Source organism: Lepisosteus platostomus, chromosome 13, assembly GCF_059453375.1.
Source record: "Lepisosteus platostomus isolate fLepPlt1 chromosome 13, fLepPlt1.hap1, whole genome shotgun sequence".
In the NCBI taxonomy this organism is placed as follows: domain Eukaryota; kingdom Metazoa; phylum Chordata; class Actinopteri; order Semionotiformes; family Lepisosteidae; genus Lepisosteus; species Lepisosteus platostomus.
In genome coordinates this window covers 34,970,060-34,992,988 of record NC_142623.1, presented here as the reverse complement: position 1 = coordinate 34,992,988, position 22,929 = coordinate 34,970,060, and the positions used below count along the sequence as shown (strand labels likewise).

The 22,929-nt window shown below is 36.8% G+C and overlaps 1 protein-coding gene across 8 annotated transcripts in view; it reads right to left on the bottom strand.

The window, feature by feature from the left end:
* ndst1b (N-deacetylase/N-sulfotransferase (heparan glucosaminyl) 1b) overlaps positions 1 to 22,929 on the bottom strand; it is an 81,211-nt gene that overhangs the window by 38,342 nt on the left and 19,940 nt on the right. For 5 of the 8 annotated variants that reach the window (XR_015926142.1, XM_088604328.1, XM_088604327.1 and 2 more), the window contains one exon: positions 17,245 to 17,411. The exons of 2 other annotated variants lie outside the window; for them this stretch is intronic. The gene's annotated coding sequence lies outside the window, so the exon portion shown is untranslated. Of the gene's footprint in view, positions 1 to 16,249; positions 16,307 to 17,244; positions 17,412 to 22,929 lie in introns of those variants that run through there. One more of the 8 variants, XM_088604334.1, reaches the window with a different exon arrangement.

Below are 22,929 nucleotides of genomic sequence, written 5' to 3'. Positions count from 1 at the left end.
GAAGTATGGAGGATCACAGAGTGGTTGAAGAGTTTATCGCCTGCCTGCCTTGGGAACTGCTGCACCGACTGACTGAAAACTAGGCCGGTTTCAGCAAATCTGATTCAAATTTGCACCTCAAGGGTTCCAGTGTACAATTAATAGCAGATTTGGTAGGTATAATTTCTAGTAAAAATAAATTGAGTACACAGTGAAAAGGTTTTACTCTTTAAACCAAGATGGTTACCCCACCACTATTTTGTTCTGTAACTAAACGTCCGCTAACTTGGGAACCAGAAACTTCAAGCTGTACTTGAATAATGTCGTCAACAGACCAATATTCTAGTATTCTGATAAACAACTGTTCCATGCAGTCTATTTTTAAAATACACTAGTCAAATGCACTCCTGATGTAAAAAAATGGTTACAACGTCTTAACTTTAATATTATGATGAATATCATTAATAATAAAGATACTTGAACCTCCCTGCTCTTGATTTTAATATATTTTAAACAAAACTGTTATATAATACAATCAAACACACAGGCCACTACCTCCTTGGCTGGTGTGGTAACTGTTCTTAAAGAAGCAGAATGACAAACAGAATTAAACTCAGAGGGAATTAAGATGCAACTCCTACAATCTGGGAAGGTTGTGGGATTGTAATCCTAAATCCCTAATCCTGTTTATTTGGACTCTTCCAAATGTGCAAACAGCCAAGACAAACACATGACCCATTCTGACTAACTGATGCTACTAAAAAAAGGCGTAATTTCACATTTCTAGCATCAATGTGTAAATATCTTAACACTTACAAACATCACAAATGCAGAAATTTACACAAGTTAACTTCTACATATTAAAGCTGAAAATGCTAGTGCTCGTAGTTTCTCTCAATTCCTTTTCCTGACACCTACTGGACCATTTATCCAATAGGCTTTGGAATGTCCCTTTTTAATAGATTTTTTTTTTTGCACATAATTCTTCAAAAGATACATAATAAATAAAATGATTTAAATTCCAATAGAAAAAAAGTTTGCTCACCCTTTGAACAAAAGAGGGGGGGCCCCAGAGTACTAAAAGACTAATTTTGTGTGAATTTGTCCTGCAGTTGGTCTCATGGCTGGCAGCCAATGAGAGTGGAGCATTTCCATTATCTAATATCAATTTCTGTAAGGCATAATCTCCACTGCACGGAGCCCCTGCAAAGTCCGTCTGCCCCCCGCTAGGAGAGTAAGTGGATTATCGATGTTTCAGATGCAGAGGCAACTGGCTGTCTTTGGCACAGTAGGGGCGGGGGGCAGTGGGGTAAGTGCCTGGCTTTCTTGAGATAAGAGCCCCGACAGGTTCCCTACGGACTTGTACCCCGAGAAGCTAAAAAAAGACCTGTGTCCGAACACGGCAGGGGCCAAAGTGAAATCTGTACAATGTAAATATCGAAAAAAACAAGCACATACAAAAGGGCTATTACAAAAAAAAAACCTGGGCTTTGTGTTCCATTTGCCTTCTAAAACCTCCTTATTTATATACAGTAGCTTTCAGTTCGTCTCTGGTGTTTGTATATAAAGGTTTTATTTTGACAGAGCCAAATAATATAGGTTACATCACAATCATACTTGACCTGGTTATGTTTAATGTTGCGACTTTAATTAGTAACATCATTTTAAACATTATTTAGGGGGCAATTGCCATAGCAACTAGACATTTCTGGATTGATCCTAAAAGGGCATTCCGAAAAAATGTACATGTTTTTTTATGTACAATCTAATAGTCTTCTAAATAAATTACACTTTAATGGTCCATAGATTGTTTTTATTAGGTTTTATAGCATTCTCACTAGTGTTATTATCTTGTTCAGTTTAAACTGTTTTTTTAGACAAGTGCCTTAGACATAAAATCAGTTTAGGAATAATAAGAGCCCCTACATTTCGATTATGAGGACTAGTATTCTCTTTAAGGAGACTTCTAAATGTCTCACTTGCTGAACAGAACTGTGAACATACAGTTTTACAAGCTCAAAATGACCAAACCTACACAACCTTTGCTATTAAGCTCCAGGGGTACAGACTGTTATCCAGTAGATCTTAAATGTTTCATCCTCAGTCTCCAATGTACAAAACTAAATACTGCAGCGTGTTCTTGTTCACCTTTGCAACTCAAAGCAACTAAGTAAAAGAGTGTCTTATAAACTGTGGGACAATACTGACAGCCAGACAGCTCACTTCATAGACCATTGCACCGATAATGCAAAAGGGTAGCCCTGACAGCATCACCCAAACTCACCAATCTGCCCAGCTGGCATTGTGAATCATGGACAATGTTCTGATTGAGGAGTTCTGCACTCTGCAGGAGGATTGAACATGGCTGGATATTTACACTCTGTACTTGTTCATTATAATCAGTAATCCTTGAATGCAGAGGATTTTGTATGAGCCTTTTAACAATAAACAGCACTGAATACAAGATGGTGAGGTTTATCACCCACTTCTAATAACGCGTGCAATAATGTAAGCATTTGCTTTACTATAATGCTTCCCTTCCAACATTTCAGTAAGTTTATAAATGTCTCCCACAAAACAATGCATCACAAGGCGTTCACATTTGCAAAAATTAAATTGCTACTATATAGATGTCATTCTTCACGCCTCTGAGTGCGCATTTTGTAGAAGAGGAGAAAAAAAATGCCACTGAAATGCCTGGCTCTAAAAATGTGATGCAAATTAAACATTATCACCGCTCACTGCTCCTCCATGGACTCCGAGTTGCTAATCAACTATAAAGGTTTCCACGGATTGCTAGGCAAGATTTGAAGTAATTTGCTCAGTGGGTTATTGTCAACCTGGATTATAAAACAGCGGGGTGCCCACGGCGGCAGGTTTTTAAAAAAAAAAACACACCCCCCCTCCTTACTGCAAAACCGCATCTTCCAGAAAATGGTAACTGGTGTGAGCTTCACTTAAAACAAACACGAACAAAAACCTGATGTATTTTCTTAAGGCTGTACTGTGACAGCATGAGTGGATTGTACTGGTCAACAAGAAATTTGAATTTTTAATTGCGTTTCATGCGCCTGTTGTATCTAGCATGATTAAAAGCTTACATCACGAAAGAGTAGAGTTCAGTCTTTTCTTTTACCCCCCAACAGAAAAGAAGATATTTATATTCATTTTCTTTTCTTCAATTGATTAAATGACTGTGAAGGACAACAGAGTCAGACAGTATTTATTGGGAGCTGATCTCCATTATAAGTGACTTTCACACTTTCAGAGTGTGACTACAGTGTCATCTTTTATTCGCACATTTTTTTTATCCAGCCAAGACTGACATAACTTGTTTCAAGGGAACACTGTAAACCGTTTCATTTACAGGATCATTTTTCCCCACTTTCTACCCATCTAGTTTCAAACAACCGATTGGGTAGGAGGAGAGGGGGCGCCGGGTGATTGAGGACGGGCATACATGCTTCTCTGGTGCCCACTCCCTGTATTGACCCATTCTGCTTTCAACAAGCTGCAGGATTCACAGTGGCCAAGAGGTGAGTCGATACCAACTGGAGTAACAGTGTGAGCTGCTATCGTCCCTGCAAGCCTGCTGGCTCCCAGTGACTCGCAGGAGTCGTAGTTTCAGCAAGATATTTTAAAAATCCTGGCCAGCTAATCGCAAGCCTACCACCAGTGGTGCTCTGCCAGTTATGCTTTACTGTTTGGGGAATCTCAGTCGCAGTGACATGACACAGACTCAAACATTTGACTTCTCAACCCTGTGCTCAGAGCAAGTGCCCTTAACGTTTGAGCCACACGAAAGCCTCAAAAAATGTTTTCGTTTTTTTCCCCCCAGAGATGTTTGCCTATTCCCCAGTTTTGGCCTAAACAACCTTATCACTTGTAGAGCATACGGCAATCATAGTATAACAATTTCAGTATTTACAGTACACTCACACAGATATTGGGCTACAGCACAATCCTATTGATTTCCCTCTGACATCATCAGATGTGAAATAATAAAATATATACTTTCATCTCATTAGGCTATAGATGAGGCATTACATTGTAAAATGTGTTTTGTGCATTATAAAATATAGAAAAAGATAGCAAGCCACATGCTTAAGGCATTACTAGCTTCTGTCCTGCTCAAGGAATCTTACAACAACTCCAAGGAGAATTAACTGAATTACAATGCAAATACACCGAGATGCCATAGGAACTCTGTAAGGAATTGCTGGTAATACGAAAATTGTGAACAACTGCCACAGTGTAAGAAGTGCTCATTAAAATCCCCAAACTAAGGCAGCTGTTACACTGAAATACCTTCGTTTTCAAGTTAATTAGGCTTTTTACTGCAATTGCTGCATGTTTATTTTTAGACTTAAAAAGCATAAAATATTACATTAGTGTCAAAGGAATTTTATTGGAAGCGGGGTGCATGTCATTCAGACTTTTTATCCCACCCTTATACACTAAGCCTTTAAATCACCAACAGCAAAATGGAGAAGGAATAAAAGATCAGCCTTGCAGAAAAGTCTTTAAATGGCAGATTTTAAAAATACTCGAAGGACATCTCAAAATGAGATGCTTGTATTAAGTGGCTGGATTCATCTCTAATGAAAATTTATGTAAATACTCAGTAATGCACACTATTTGTTATAAAATATAAACATCATTAAAAGGTAACATACTACAATATAAATTTATAATTTCTAGAGATTTCAGAAAATCTTATATGAAAAAATAGCAAAACATTTGTCTTTGTATATTGTCTAGAATTAAGTTCTGAATCATTTGGGTGTTTCTAGTTTCTTGTAGAAAATACTATCATAAGCATAAAGGTGTTTGAAAAGTTTTTTTTTAACGAATTATACATTTTCATTTGGAGTTTGTGTTCTTCTGACAAAAATGATGCCCAAGGCTTTTATACTTTTAAAACAAACCTATCCAGTCGTGATCCTTTAGATTTGCCTCCAGTCTTTTTTTTTTTATTTGGCATAATTAATGAACAATGTAATGAACATACCACTTTAACAATGTTAAATTTACTTAATGATGCTTTTATCCAAAGTGACTTACATTTGCACCCATTTACCCACCCATACTGCTGTGTTAAGTAAATCCTATAGCTCGCTTGAGACTTGAACTCACAACCTTTCAGTCACAGGACCAGAACCCTAAAACACTGCTACACACAACTGCACTATGATTAATTTAACAATGAATTAACTGAGAAAAATGAAAACTATTTCACAATTTCAAGATACAATTTTACAATGGTTGAACACTGAAATAAAGCTGGAGGTTTCCAAGTGGATACACATTTTGTAATGGCTGTATGCACATCTTTAATTTTTCTCTCGGAGGCACAGAAAAAGAATCTACTGTTGTGCAATGGTGAATGCTCACTCTCCACAGTGCCCTGAGAGGTAATCATTACAGAGGCTAGGTTTACACAGCTTGATAGGGCCTTGGGGCAATGGGGAATGGCATTTTAGAAATGTGAAGCCCTACAACACTGATGACTTCCATAAAGACCAAATCAAAAACATGTTAGGTCAGGGCTGGGGCAAGTGAACTTATTATATAAAGGTGTGGATTTTTTTTAGGTAAAAATGAACATTAAATAAGAAACCCTCCAAACTGTACTGGGTATTCATCCTGAATACAAATAAGAAAAAAAAACTCTGCTGCAGCAGCAGTACTAGGTTTAGATTTGATTATACGTAATATGAGTCACACAACACAGATTTCTCCTAGTTATTGTGTGCTTTTCCACAGCCTTCGTGCGTTACACGCTAATGGGCCTAAATTTTAAGAAAGGATCTGCTGGGGTCATATTATAAGCATATTAAAAGGAAATCCATTCCACTTTGAAAAGGTCAGTTCCTTTTCTACCTCAGAGTCTATTAGGAACGTCACTGCTTATTTTTGGACAGCAGGGAACCCTCTTACCACAACTGCTCAAAATTGATCGGAGGTAGAGAACTTTTATCTATAACCCAAGGCCTGCAAGTGTATATTCTTTAAGTCTTCATAATTGCAAAGAAAAGCAAGTCAATCAGCCTAGTGTTGTCTAGGGAAAATGTACAAATATGCTTCCTTTTCATTTTTGAATTTCTTGTATAATGACCTGTGAGCATGCTTATATCGACACCAACTCTATAGACCACATGCTACGAAGCATTGATTACTGTCCCTAAGTTGTTCATGCAATATTCTACCTTTATGCGTGTATGACCTGTATGTTTAGCATTGCTGCCTCGCCAGTGCTGGGGCCCTGGGTTCACTTCCAGACCTGGGGAGCTCAGTGTGGAGTTTGTATGTTCTCTCCGTGTTCACGTCGGTTTCCTGCGGGTCCTCAGTTCACCCCACAATCCAAAAATATACTGCATACAGTAGATCAGGTTAACTGATTTATGGGAAAACGGGCCCTAAGTGTGAGTAACCACTGCAACACTGTGCCGCCCACAAGACTCCGTGAATGTACTGTAACTGCCATAATCTATTTCCTAACCCTGGAAGAAAAGTAATTTACCCTTTTCTAGCATTTGCATGCCTCAGTGATGCTAATGACATCTTTAATCTAAATATGGACAGCAAACATGAACCCTTCTCTACTGGCTTCATCTTGTGATAAAACGAAACCAGAAGCCTAACAACCTAGCAGTGCTATTGTTTACCTTGAGCTGTATCATTTTCTTCTCCATATTTACTTTACTTACTAAGTGGAGCACTTTTTCCATAAAAAATAGTGTATGGCAAACTCATAAGCCACATTCTTATCTTCACACTCCCAATCCTTAGCCCGCCAAGACTAAAATATCCACTGGGAACAGCAATAAAGCTTCCATGCTGAACAAGTTAATAAAAGCCTTTATGCGAATGTTTGACTGCGATATGCAGATAAAACATCAGCCTCCCTACTATATGCAAATTTCAGTCTTAATATCATATTTGTTTTTACCAATATAATTCTGTAAACAATTTACCATAAATGGTTTCCTTTGTATGGGTTAAGGTTCTGGATATTCTGATAAACTGCAACATTTTTGTGACCAACTTTATAGAAAAAATAAAATGCTATTGGCAATGTTACCCTGCTAGCTCATGTGAAAGCAAAAGTTGACTTACAACATACATGAGGGTTAGGGACTTTGAGTAGCGCTTAAAACCAGATTCGCATATAGTCAAATTTTACCCTACAACCGTTATAAAAAAAAACCTACTAACCTCTTATATTAGGTACAAAAACAGTAAATAAAATTAAGTACAGAAACAGTAAATAAAAGTAAATAAGGCAACTGTATAGACTCACTAACTAGCTCTTGTAAGCATGCTTGACAATGTTTTCGGATAATAAAGCACTTTCCCCCCCCCAATATTGACCATTTTCTGGAGTCAACCCCGTAAGCTGTGACTGCTTAAATTGAGAGCATGTACGTTGTGGGTCAAAATGGTATGAGTAGCATCCAATCAGCCAGATTTTTAAGAAAATAGGTTAAGAAAAAAGATTTCTTGTACTGTCTTTTAAGGCAAGTCATTTGTAACCATTGATCTATTGGGTAAAAGCCCATTTTCTCTATCACTCGATGTTTAAGATAAGACCGTAACTATGCTGGCAGAACTATATTATTTGATTGGCCAGAATGCTACAAAACAATGGTAAAGACAAAATACCAGTGTTTGAAAGATCATGTAGTTCTTATCTATCTTAGTTGTCTTTTTGCAGACAAATCAGAGATCAATCATTGTGGTCTTCTAGAGAGTGTGAAGAAGTAATTAAAAAGGGAAACAAAATGTTAGGATATACTGTCAGAAGTCCCAAATCTAAATCTTATTTAGATTTAAATTTAAATTGTACAATGGTCTCGGGAAGACCTCATTTAGAGTATTGGGTACAATTTTGTCTATCATATTACAAAAAAAAACTTCTCTGAAATGATTTCAGAGTACAGCAATAAGTTAGATTTTCTGTGAATGTCTTACTCTCACAACCTAAAAAAAAAAACTGAGCTTTTTAGTCTTCAACAAACAACTACAAGGGGACTTGATTCAAGTATTCCACTTGAATCAAAGCCACTGGCAAACAACCCATTCAGTATCTTCAGAGTCAAAAGGAAAACACAAACCACAAATAGAAACTACAAGGAATGGAATCTAGAACTCAGAACAGGGGCCATTTCTTTACATAAATGGTTGTGAAAAGCTGGACCAAGCTAGCAAGGAAAGGAGCAGCTAGATGTGATCTTTGGATCACTCAGCTAAGAGTGATCCAACCAAATGAACCAGATGGACCAAATGAGCTTTTTAGTTTAAATGTTTTAGCTATAAAAAAATCCTTAGAAAAAAGCTAAACCAAATAAACAAAACAAAAAATGACAAACCATATAACCTTAATTTTGTAACATTCCCTTGTGACTAAACTGCGAAACTGTCAACACATTCTCCTCTTAATTGGTTGCAAATGACTTGAAAATTATTCCCCATTAACTATTTTAAATATAGCTCTTTTCTCAAAAGAGCAAATTTTTTATTCCATTTTCATTTAGGCAACCATTGAAATTTGTTGGTTTTCTTTAAACATTTCTTTGATTTCCTGAGAGGAAATACCATTATCGGCAGTAGCTGCTGGGGTTGATAAGAGTCACCTACAATAGACCCTGCTACTCAGAGTGGAGTGCTTTGAAGGGATTCATGAAGAGAATCATTATGGAACACAAAGGCCTCCTGACCTTCAGACTTTCAGAACCTCTTGGTCTATAATCTCACTTCTTATCTTGTTTTTACTGCTTATCAAGAAGTTCCACAATTTTATGTTATGGTTTCAACCACAGTTTTCACAACTCGGCTACACACGGACAAGAGTAGAATACTGCTAGGTCCTCTTACTGCAAACTAATCTAAAAACATACACTGTACAAAAAGGCAAAGTATTTTTAAGCACCATTTCATTAATGCAAACCAGTAAACAAACTCAGGTCTCAGAAATAAGTCTTTAGTGCTTTAATTTAATTTCTTGAGGATTTACGTTAAGAAAACACTACCCCATTACCAACTTTTTGAAGTATGTTGGTACTTCCATTTGTTAAAACATAAAAAGGCTAAATTTGTGCTGAGCTGGCTACAGAAAGTAAAATATTATCATCAAGCCTTATATCATTTCAAACAAGACAATAACAAATGGGTCTGATGACATCAATTCACAAGCCTTCAAAGGTCTGAAGTCAGGTCTGGGTCAAGTTTCACACCATCTACAAGGACAAAAAGCTAGCCTTTGAAGCAATCATGTTCAACAAGACTGCAGCTTGTCCATTTTTAAGTAGATCTCCAAGGAAACTCTGAGACACTGGATATAACAATTTCAGAATATGCATCATCAATGCTGCTCAATCTACTCCAGATTTCAAAACCTATAAAGAACCTTAAATATATTTAAAAGGACAATAAACTATTAAATCAACCATTAAAAAGAAAAAAGTCCCTTTTATATAATAACATCTACTGTAAATGATCTAGCACCATAATTTTAATAAGAACACAGAATGGTTACAAACAAGACAAGGACATTCAGCCCAGCTAACTCATTTGATAGCTAATAATTGATCTCACCCTGTTGTTTCCTTAAGGAAGGGTATTGGCTTCACTTGACTACAATAAACAAGACCAGGCAGATATCTCCGAGTTCACCTAGTCTTGGGTATTTTCTATATCTTATTGAACAGAACACTATTCTGGGGTATTTGCTAATCCTCCTAATTTCTTATCGGTAAATAAAGAGCAATTTGGGCCTTGCAAAGATCTCTGTGATACACCATTACATCACCCCAATTTCAGTATTGTAAAACCTGTAACCTGTAATCTCCATTTTTTATTAACCAATTTTCAATCCAATCTATCAGTTTCCTGAATGCCTCCCTGCAATTTTCAAGATTAATCTTTGTGCTCTGTGTGAATCCATCATGGATGTAGCTTGTTTATAGAACTCCAAGAAGTTAGTTAAGCAACACCTACTTTTTCTAAACCCATGCAGGACTATTCCCTAGGAAAACATTTCCATTTCACTCTTACGGATGGATACTACATTAGCAATTCTAAAGCTAATTGGTACTGACCCATTTCCACTGTCACTTACCTGAGCACAAGTGGCAAGACACCATCAGGTGACTTATGCTTCTTGAGTGCTACTAGCATCCAAAACATTTTGATCTCTCCTGTGCTTATAGTACTTAATACTGAATTCTGTCCTTTGGCTGTTTGAAGTGTGTTGTTGACTTCTTCCTTAGTGACCACCTGAATTAAAAACGTGTGTAATACATCAGACACATCCCATCCGTTGTCTCAAAGAAATTGACAGCCCAGGTAGAACATTTTCAAAGACTGTTTTTGGTTAATTTCTTGACTAAGCAGGAATCTGAATCACTTCAAGTGGGTATATGTAGATTTGATGGTAAAACCACATTTCCAGATATAATGAGTGCTTATAGTTTTAAAGGCTAATCTCATATCATGCTGGTCACAAAACATCTGCTCTTCAATTCATAGTTTGTGAAAAAAACACTGTAGAAAGTGGGCCGAGTAAACAGAATTCAATAATTTGCCTGTTCAAGTTGCTCTAGAAATTGAGGAGCATCACAAAGATATTAAACTCAAAAAGTATTTTTTTATTTTGTACCAAGTTAACTTATTTGACTTAAACTGATCACTGGCACAGTTATGCAACACCTGCTTGACAGATAAAATGAGGCTCTACAAACACTAGAATGAAAAATGCATCCTCTACTAGTAGCAGCAATATCTACTACTAAGCCATTACATATAATACATGAGCATGAAGATCATTTTGATTCTTCTGCTCTTTGTACAAAGGTGAAGTGAGAAACTACAGGTCAATTCCATTCTGATTAAAGCTTTTTAATAATGCAGTCCTCAAGGGATTAAAAAGGAGGTCAAGCTGGGTTGTTCAGACAGGATTGTTATCACAAATAATATCAGTATTTGTGAAAGTATAAATTTTTCAACAAGGATAGCAAATGCCACGAATGAGTAGACATTCACTATTTAACAGGAGTTTTCTTCCTTATTCTGGGTAATGTCATACTATTTCTAGCCATTGACCTTTATTTTTGAAATTTAACTCAAGTGTAGTGACAAAAACGCTTGTTTTTACAATTAAAAGCAATCCTAACACACTAACCATGGGCAGCCTAACAAAGTGACTGTATGTTGCAACACTAAATTTTGTTTGTAGCAATAAAAAGAAATAGAAACTATTTCTGATTGTTTCTTAATTCTTTTTCTAAAACCAGAGATTCTAGTGAAAGCCAACACTTGGGCTTTATATTCACTAAAGGTACATTTTATGTATACAAAGTAATAGTAATGATTAACAGCCTAACAGTGTCTTCCTCCTTAGACACTTCAGAATGCTGTCTGTATGCAGTAGTTATACTCAAATATATAACATTACACGTTTGTGCATTTTTTCCTGACCAGACTAGGCAGATGCATCTAAGGCAACAGATTTCCTGTACCAACACAACTGCAGTCTAGAGAATACGGTCCCTGATGCACACAGCACTTAGTGGAATCCAAATGTGTGGTAGATAAAAAAGGTCTACCTAATGCGAGAGAGGGGTGATAAATGCTGTTCCTTATCTTTCAGTGGTATGAGTTTCCACTGCCAATGTGGAAAGGAAAAAAAAAAACGAATGCATCCTTTGGGCTTTCAATATAGATGTAACCCCCAACAATACACATGCAGACAGCAACCAGGGACCTAGGCAGGATTAAATGTATTTAAAATGTACTGTACATGTAAGCAAAGTTTCCATTATACGAACAGCACCTCATCTGGAATTGTTAAACGTGCCTAGAAATGTGTAATGTACAGTTTCACCGGAAAAAATAAAACATAGGAAAGATTTATAATTCCAAGCTTTAAGAGAGATCTGACTACTCGATACACCTGTCATTCTGCACCCCTGCCCCCATAAATACTAGCCCTAACCGACTAACTAGTTGCCTTCTCTGTCACTAGAGAAAGCACTCTCTGAACAGCAGTCTGGCTGAAATGTTTGAGCTCAAGCTGCAACACGTCTTTTTTTATATGATTTACATATTGGACACATAATATACTAAACTTAACCCGTTTGTCATACTCTCTCAGGATTGGAACCTTGTGTTCAAATCAGGAGCATCCAATATATCTCAAACCCAGGGGTAAAGAACACTGACAGTGGAAGTTTAAATTCAGGAATCTGGTATTCATTCCCTTACTATCATGACTTTTTTGTGCTCATTTTTGATTATATGGAGTGAAAGAATGATGAATATACACATACAAACAAAGCCAGCTGTCCTGTCTTCAGAGCACTGTGGAAGAAATTACTCATCTAGTATTCCCACACTATGAGCAAATTCAGGCTTTCATGAAAAGTAACGTTTTGATACAGTACTTTTTTAGATTGACTGCTGAAAAATTAAAGTCTACACTGCAACTTTTCCAACAGAAACCTGTATTCTTCATTTTCAATAGTAACATTACTTTCAAACTCTTCATTGTTTTTTGCATTTCAACCTTGAATAATGTCTATACCTTGTTTATAAAAGTAGTGAAATGCTGTCTTAATACAGACAATTAGAAACGTTTTGTAACACTGTTGAGAATACCTTAATACAATAAACTATTGCAAACTGTTCAGACAGGTCAGTCGTAGCTGTGGGCAATAGCACCTTTATAAGAAGAAACCTGCAGCAGAGCAGTGATGTGGTTTCTGGATTACAAACTTACAGGTTCGTGTCCTGGGTGGGCACTGCTGTTGTACTCTTGAGAAGGGTATTTCAGTTAGATTCCTCCACTGAAATATCCATGCTGTATAAATGGCTAAAGATGTGCTGTAAGTTGTTTTGGATAAATGCTTCAGTCTAAGTATTCGAATTCGGTCTGCAGTACTTGCATACCAGTACAGCTTTAATAAATATACAAATTTATCAAATTCAAGGGGTCTTGGAATTTCTTTTATGATACTTGAAATCGAAATGAAACATATGCTATCAATTTAAAGATGTGTGGTGGAACTTGAAGCAAATAAACAGAAACAGACATAATAGAATGTCTTTGACTCATGAAACTATTTAAACAAGGACCTGTTTCCATTCCATGGACTCCGGGCTTTACAGACATTAACCAGGGCAATAAATCACACTGGAAAATCCCAGGAGCAGAGATATTAAGCAGGGTGCTGGAATTTATAGCTGCCGCTAACTATGTAGTCTTATATCAAATCAAGGGCAATCGTAAAATACATGCACTACACAGCTTTGACAAAAAGGAGAGGGAATTAAAAAGCTTAACTGTGGCCTGAGTTTCAAGGGCTAGTTCTTAATCACTGAGAGCCTCATTCACAAAAAAATGTGCACCTTATCAAGTTTGCTCCACCCCAGCCTTTGTCTTGAAGTCAGTCACCTTGCATAAGGTACACCTTATTACATAAGAACTTTTTTGTGAATGAAACCATAGTGTCTGTATGTAAAATGCAAGTAGTCCCAGACGTGTAAGAGAATGTCTTCCATATTGTTCCACTCCTTAAGGTTTATGTATAATATAATATGCTGAAATACCACTACAAGGGAATAAAGCCCATTTGTCTAAGAAGTCTACATGTTTTAATGCTGATATATGGCCCACATATAATGTCCACCTAATAACTTAAAACAAGACCAAAAAAAAATCAAGAAAACCAGCCATATGATCCAAGGTGGATCATATTTTCCTTGTTCCAGATGAGGGCATTTGTATTATATAAAAAGTACCTTTAAATAAACATTATGTTAATGCATTCATTCTGAACTTGACTGACAAGAGAAAGGAAGCTAATTACACACATTGGAAAAAGGAATGTCAAAACACTGCAGATACGTTGAATGTTCATATTGTTGTCTGTTGTGCATTATGATAAGTTAAGTCTGAATTATCCTGTCATCACAATTATTTTTTGGTCAAAAACACATGTACAGACATACCAGTTCAGAAGGAGGCAGTGTGAATTACACCACAAAAATGCATTCAAACACAGTATAGCACTACTTGTACATTTTTCATATGTACTAAGCCCTTTGGAATCAAGGTCACAATTTAATAACCCAAGATGGCATTTTCTCCAGCTTCTCATAACATGATTAATTTAGGACCTTTTATGCAACTGTAATACCAGCTCTGTTGGCTGCAGTTTCTTTTCTCATTTTTTCTAAAACCATTCCTGCATTTAAATGCCACCAGTCAAATAGGATCGTCACTTACAACTATATGCTGAGAAACTCAGCCTTCTATTTATAACACAGGCCTGTTCCAAAATGTGGGGGCAAATAAAGGCATTAGTCTTAAGAAGTGGAAAGGCAGGTTTATTGTCTAGACGTTTTTTTAAAGGTCAAGAATTAAAAGCAGTGTAGTCACACCGTATATTCACATCCTTCAATAACATTTTTCAAATATGTTATTATGCTGCTTGCGAAGTTGTCTTCCCAGTTTGGACAGTTAATGACTACCATTTGTATGTTGTCATCGCAACTCAATTTGTCTTGACCTGTTAATTAACAAATTAACAATTTACAACCTGCATGCTGGCATTAGGATTAGTTTTTGCTCAAGGTCTATCAGTACAGTACAGTGACTTAACACAGATCATATTGATAGAATAAAAAGCCAGAGCTTGTTTTAGTGAACTTTTCTCATTTGAAAGGCTACAGCTGTAGCCCAGAATAATGTCACCAGTTGCTGCCCTCATTACCTAAAATGGATACAATAAATCAAGTTTAACAAACTCCTTTCTAACTTGTCACGTTTGCATTTGTACACAGTGCTTAAGGCTTTTCACTTTGCTTTGATCTTGCATAACCATGAAAATAAACACTAGCAATTAAGGCAAAAAAGGAAGTCAACTAACATTTACGTCAATGTTGACTAACGGTCGCTACACAGGAAATTAATATAAATGAGTGTGCTATATTGTATTAACCGTAGACAGCTGTAGTTCTTAGCAAAGTACACAGAGATTATGAGAAAAATTTACCTCCTCATTGTACTCCTTTAACACTTCTTTAATGTGTGGGACAGATGGATATAATATGTATTATTTCAAATGGACTAACTGGGTGACAGAAGACTAACGTGGTTTAATTTCACAGACTTGCAAATAAAAAAAACCGACTAACTACAGCCTTTGCAGACTTACAGACCACTCATAATGTGGATTTTTGGGAAAATGTCTTTCACATCCTCACATTTTAAATTAAACCAAATATCCTCTCTCCAAGCAATTTTAAATGTAATGGCAGCTCAAGATCCTGCAGTGTTTCTCCACTGACTTTTTAATCCAATATAAACTAAGAGCAGTGAGTGCTGAAATCCTACCATTCCCATTCCTAAGGTCTCCGTGTGAATTGTTTTGCAGTAAATCTGCTGGATATTATAAACAAGAACGGATATTATAAACAAATAATTTTCATACATGTTTGAAAGTGATTAGTGACTATATGCTAAATCACTCTCAAAAGCAAGGACATACCCTCTCTTCTACTTTGTTGTTTGTTCATCTACAAAGAGCAATACTTGTTTTTTTATATGAGCCCTCACTGAAAGAAATAAAATTAAAGAACGGATGCTGGTGACATCCAGATATGAAAAACATGATCTGGAACATCTAAATTGCTTGCACAACATGCAATCTACAGGCTCTGCCCTACCCCCCTCCCAATTAATCACTGTAAACTACATCTCTGCTCTCTTCTGGAGAGTGTCAAGCTCCAGTTCCACAAGGCTAATCAAGTCTGTCAGCAGAGGACACTTAAACCGGCAACTGGAAACACTAACAAACAAAAATAGCAAAAAAGAAAAACAAAGAAGTGCCATACTCTTGCATTAATAATTCAATTCTGGCTTTTCAATGGTATCAATAATAAATGTAAGTGAGAAATTATCCCCATACCAGCATCCTCACCAGAAAAAAAAAAGAAAAAAAGCCACAACTGGCTTGCATTTTTAACCATCATTAAGATATGAAATATTAACTTTCAATCTAATCCAGGATGGCAGGTTAACTGCACAGCATCCGATTGCCTTGCATTATTCTCCAGCCTTTTCCAAATGTTTTCCCGGATATTACTCAGTGGTGATCTGGGAAGGGCTCCTCAGCGGTCAGCTGGTTAGCGATAGAGCATGAACGATGAGCAGAGAAATCAAATTGTCTCATATTATTGGTCGGTTACACATTTTACATAGTAATACCTGAGTGTCCGTAGAGGCCATAGATTTTGTATCCTTAAAAGCAGCAAAATGTAAGCCGTGCAAAGGGAATTACATTTTTAACAGATTTGTGCGATTTGATAGAACTTCACATCTTGAAAAACACTAACATTATCCATTCTTCATAAAGACAGTTTCACAAAAAGAAGAATCTAAAATAGTGTGTCACATAATGAGTTTTTATGATAGGGGGAAAACCATTATAATTTATTTATAAACCTATTTGTTCCCATGTAAACTAATGACAGGGCTAGGTTTTATGGGTGCTACACAACATACACCTTTTTAATTCTCTTTGTGATACACACCTTGAAAGTGCAAAACTGTTCACGGGAGGCTTTTACATTATCAGTTTTAATTACTTTTAAAAGTCTGGCGAGACAATTGTTCACCGCAAAAAAACACCTTTAATTGGTAACGTACCAATGTCAGCCAGATCATATAACTTCATTTTTATAGTTTTTAAAAGAGGAAATAGCTCTCACTATGACAATGATTGCACCTACTGTATGACCACTGGACAAGGGGAAAAGGCTGCACTATAAAGTATCTGGATGTCATAAGACCCAAAGGGACTATTACTGTGAAGATTCCCTCAATTTCTTAAAGAAAAAGATTCAGCTAGGAAGAGATGACATTCTTTGTCAAGTTCTGCAAATTACAAAAGAAAAAAGCCAGCTGCTTGATTTTCTACAAAGACAATTCTATTTAGGTGAACCCCGTTTTCCTAGCAAAGAATTCCTCTGAGTATGTCTGAAACCCGAATTTCAGTCTCTTGACATGAAATGAAGCATCTTTATAGTATTTAGAGAGCTGATGCCAACAGTGTCTGGAGTAAGGTACTGATAAAGTGACACTACTAGCAAAATAATTACCTTTAAGAATATGAGGTTAAAGCATTTAATACGAAAACTCCATCTGCAAGTCTATATTGTAAAGAATCATAGGCAGATATTTCAAGCAATTTTACAACTTACCATAAGCCAGTTTATTGAGAGCTGTTCTTGATACATCATCTTCAACCTTTATAGTCAAAACACTGTTCCAGTGGCATTCCTTCCTTATTTATATGAAAGGGCATTTCCTCTCTGCAGTTAACTGGAACTTTTCCCCTTCTTACCGATTAGCACAGAACAGCCAGGCCCTGAAAACACAGAGGCATTATTCTCCTTTAGTAAGTGTTGATACAAATGCAAACATATGAACAGAGATATTCTTAATTTAAACTGAAGAGAGAATGCATGGATTTCTTCCTGCTCCCCAGCACTCCACTTCCGCACAAACAAGTATTAATGTGAACTTGCCAGTGGTTGTCTATCCTATAAAGTCAAAATAATTTTGTTCATCAAGTCCTTCCTAGCATTACACTACACTGAAAACTGCCTCTTAAATCTTTAAAGCCAAAAAACATACTTTCAAGAAAGCTTTGTACGGTATGCAAATTCAAAATTTGGATACATTCCTATTTGTCGATCACCCAATGATTTCATGGTTTTACACATTTACAACAAAAACCTCTCATACCTTTGTATGAGAGCTAAGAAAGCATAGTGTGAGAATACGTTAATTTAATTAATCTGAAGTACCGTATGTAATTATTTAAGAGCAGCAATTACCCTATTGCATAACCATTCTACAAGTATTCAAAGTCCAAATTAAATATTGTTCAGTATCTTACATGTGGACATGTAAACATTCCTATTTCCATTTCAGATACTGAAACACTTTTGCAAGTGAACTTGTGTGAATATATCATTTCAATGTTAAATACAGAAAAGGCAACCATTGTATTTGGTATAGAAGCATTCATAAGACGTCTGCAGTGTGGAAAGCCGGCCCTGAAATATGAAATGTCAGCATTCCTTGCTTGTCCATGTGACTGGTTTCCGACTTGAAAAGAGTGCAGTGTGTGGTCAGCTCCAGCCAAGCTCCCTTCTAAAGGTGGAAATGGTAGTTATTCTGTCTACACCAAGCTAATAGGCACATGCATTTGGTGAGGTGGTGTCCTCTGTCTGTCCACACTAGCTATTAAATGACCACTGGTAATGAAAAGAAGTCTTGCTCTGTATTTCGCCTTCAGAATCAATATGTAAAACGGAGGCGTCCTTGAAAAATGCACACACAGAACTGTACTGAATCCCAAATTGTCTACGGTTTGTTGCCGAGAAGTGTTACGCTTAATTTTTTTGTCAATATTGTTTAAAGACTGCCTGTTTCCATTGTAGTGACTAAGAGAAATGCAGTGCTGTATCCCCAGATACGAACTCTGTAAAACTGTAAGTTGTTTTCACCTAAAAAATATTTAACAGCTGAAGTCGACCTTTGATTTCCTATTCCTGGATGTCAGGCTGTGACCAATAACTCCACTAGAGCCATGGCACCATGGTATGGAAAATGCCTTTGGTTGAGTGCATTCCTCACTTAATATGCTATAAATGATAGATAACAATGCTGTAAAGAATATCTCAAGAGCCGAAAGGACAGGAACAGGGTACAGAATGTCTTCATTTTGGGTTACTGTACAGAACAACTGCTTCAGAGGAAGACTTTCCCTAACAGCTGTCACTTCAAGAGCATGGGAATAAGGACAGGAAGGCAGAAGAATAAAACCAATGATAATAAAGATCGACTAGTTTGATGAATGTCGACAGCATGTGTCAATAACGGAAAGGGTGATCTGTTTAGAGAGTGCTGGAACAGTTGACTTCTGCCCTTTGAAGGATTAAGTTTCACATTTTGTCATCAGGCAAGCCAATAAATTACTCACAGTCCGAAAGCACATTTATTGGGTGTGGTTGTGCATTCATATATGTATTGCTGCTGTTGTTTTTGAAAGCACAGTTATTACTACACTATTTTTTGAGACCCTTAAACTTATTTGTTTATACAAAAGTTGTTTCAAATAAAGAACAAAAGGGTGTCTTTCAAAGCTTTTATCTGATGAATAAAACTGCATTACTGGACAATAAGTAACTTATATGCACCTCATTTGTCTCTAAAACTTCTTTTAACATTTTATTATAAGGCAAACATGGAGTCATAGTGAATGTAGTGCATTATGTGTTCATTAAGTTCATTATGTTGTCATTAAATATTTTGGGTTAAAATTGGTTATGAATGAAATCTCAAATCCTGTCCCTTAGGTCTGCAAAGTTATCAATGTGGAGATCAAGCTTTTAACTTGCACCATGCTGGAAACAATTACACTTATGTCACCAGGGAAGCAGGCTCTAGTGTTCCAAAAGAGCCTGTATAAAGGAATATGCCATCAGTCGCTAAGTACAAAAGTACAAATTAAGCACTGTAAAGTTGTACAAACACACTTGATACAACAAATTATTTTTAACATCTACAAAAGCTACAGCATGAACAGATGTGAACCCCAGTTCAAGAAAGGATCACACAAGCTTAAAAGAATGATCAACATTTTGCAAAGAAAATTCTCTTCATACCTCTACCTCTCTAAACCTACAGCATTCCAATCAGGTTAATTTCTCAGGTAACTTTAACCAGGCAAGAAGAGTCTATATATCAAATATGACACAATACAGTGCCTTGCATGGCAGAAAAAATCATACATAAAGTATATTATGGCTTATGTATGACAATGTGTTCATTAAATATTTCTTGTGGGTCTAAAGGAGAAGGCAATTGTGCCTCCTAGTTAAACTAGGAAAAAGGTTAATTAAAACATATCCCCACCAACAATTCACCCATTGTGAATATTTAAGAATGGATACAATGTGGGGACGTCTTAATTACACCATTTATACACAGTCCTTTTCAAATCATTCCAATCTGCATCCACATGAGATGTGTGGCCTAAGCTTGTTTCATGTTGGTATGCAACTCCCTGGGGTTTGTTATTTAGAATTGGAATGTCACTGGAAGCTAGAATCTGACTTCCAATTCAAAATGAACTACACTAGCAAAATACTGTATATCCGAAAGCTTTATCATAAGGGAATAATTCCTCCCCTCAATTTCAAACTTTTCTTCACCCACACAAAAATAATCTCCCAGATGGCAGATTAATTGGAATGATTAGACTTTTTTGAAATAAAGTATGCAGTGGCAATAAAAAAAAGCATAAAATAGACATCCAATTTACACCCCCTGTTGAGACGCAATCAGACGAAGTGTGGAATGGTCAGTTACATCAACACGCAATGTTCAAAAGCTACTCCACGTTAACAGGTGGTCGTTGTACTAATCAAGAGGCAAGATATCTGCTCATTCCAGTTCTAACATGTTTGAATTCCACTGTATGCGTCTATATAACCCTGTCTAAAAACTCTATAGAGTGCACACACCTGGCAGCTGTTTCTTACAAAAAAAACATTATGCTGCATGCAAACTTAATCACTCAAGATGTGTTGGTTAAAATGATTTCATTTTCATGGCTTTTAAACATTACAAGCAAAACAGAAGGTCGAGAATCATGCTCCAAGTGAGCCAGATTTTTGCTCTACTAAATATCTTCATGCATTTAACTGATATAAAGAAAATGTACAGAAACCTAGCTAAAGTAGGGGACTGTATACAACCTGAATGTAATGATATAGTATTCAGTACACTGTGATGATGTCAAAGACTTTCAGTATAATCAGTTACAAGGTAAAATTAAGTTCCCACCCTGGAATAATTGTGTACCGCAGTATTTCAAATCTAATGTGCCAACGATTGCTCAACTTTAAACCTTGATGTAGATAAAAGTATGAAAAGCACTTTGCAGTAACAAACAGCATCACAAATCCACCACACCTTTAAATACCCCCCACATAATACAGCCTTCGTTTCCTGTTCATTTGGCAAATGCAATAAACAGATTTTATTTCAGTTTAAATTCACTGGCTGAACCAAGATACTCCATTGCACAACTTTTATTTTATTACAAAAAAACTAAAAAATATTTCAGAAGATAATTCTGTAATAAGTTTTTTTTACTACCAGAAAAACAAAACAGCTTTAGCAAAAAGGTATACAGTCTCCAAGAAACACTGTCTAGACACTCAAAGTGGAGACATTGTCCACTTTTCAAATAACCTACTTTCTAAGGTTCACTTTTACCCTGTAGTAACAAGCTTTACTTTTTCTGATTAAAGGTAATAATCAGACATTTTTAATTGGCATGCTTTGGACTGCATTGCAGCAGCTTGCTTTAGTCTTGTGGCAAATGTGAATTATTGGAATAAGATTTTTTGGGAGGAGGGAGAAGCTTTAGAATTCTAGTTGGCAAATCAGCACCACACATCATCATAAATGATTGGCAATTAACTGTCTTAAAGTAGCAGTCTCAGCATTAAAGCTGCTGCATTACTGGATCAATCAATTGCAATCAACTCTGGAACCTGTGAAAACAACTGTGACAGTGACAGTGGAATTAACAGAGTTACGAGTTATGAAGGGATGTTTCTGGGAAGGGGCAGTTAGAAGGTTCTCGATAATACAGAGAATCGAACTTGGACATTCCCAGAGAGGGTCAGCAAAGACAGGTTAGATGGGTTGAATGATCACTTCCGCCTTTCTACAAATTGCCTTCTGTACTTCCCTAAGATAGCTTTCCAGCCCAGAGCAAGCTCTACTGGGATATGTTGAATCCTTTATTTAGGTAAGTCAATGAAAAAAAATCTAATTTACAATGACATCTCAAAGACTACGCCAGCAGCCATATCACCCTGCAACTCACAACTGGCAACCCACTGAAGCTAAGCAGGTGTGAGCCTGGTCAGTACCTGGATGGGAGACCTCCTGGGAAAAACTAAGGTTGCTGCTGGAAGAGGTGTTAGTGGGGCCAGAAGGGAGTGCTCACCCTGCGGTCCATGTGGGTCCTAATGCCCCAGTATAGTGACGGGGACACTATACTGTAAACAGGCGCCGTCCTTTGGATGAGACGTAAAACCGAGGTCCTGACTCTCTGTGGTCATTAAAAATCCCAGGGCGCCTCTCGAAAAGAGTAGGGGTGTAACCCCGGTGTCCTGGCCAAATTTCCAATTGGCCCTTACCAATCATGGCCTCCTAATAATCCCCCTCTATGAATTGGCTACATTACTCTGCTCTCCTCCCCACTGATAGCTGATGTGTGGTGAGCGTTCTGGCGCACTATGGCTGCCGTCGTGCCAGGTGGATGCTGCACATTGGTGGTGGTGGAGGGGAGTCCCCATTACCTGTAAAGCGCTTTGAGTGGAGTGTTCAGAAAAGCACTATATAAGTGTAAGCAATTATAATTATTATTAATTATTTATACAGCAAGGCATTTCCCAATGAGCCTTACTCAAGTCAAACAGGATCTGAACCCATGAACCAGAATGGTGCAGAATCCAGAACCCTTACCACTACTCCACCCTGCTGTGTATTAGCCAACTAAATAATGGCAGATCCCAAAATTGGAAATGAAGTAGTGAATTTTCAATAATGTACAAGCAGGAGGTAGAATTTACAATTCATAATGTAGTGTCATGCAGATGAATGATATGAATAAAACAGCATATCTATTGTAAACAGCAGTGGACAGCAAACTGCAAAATCTTTCATTATACTTTCTTACACATATTCAGCTTTAAAATAATAATAGGTATGAAAAACACAGCAGCTGCCAATAAGCAGTAATGATAGATCTTTTAAGTATTTCAGATGCAGATATAAAAGTTCAACAAGAGGAC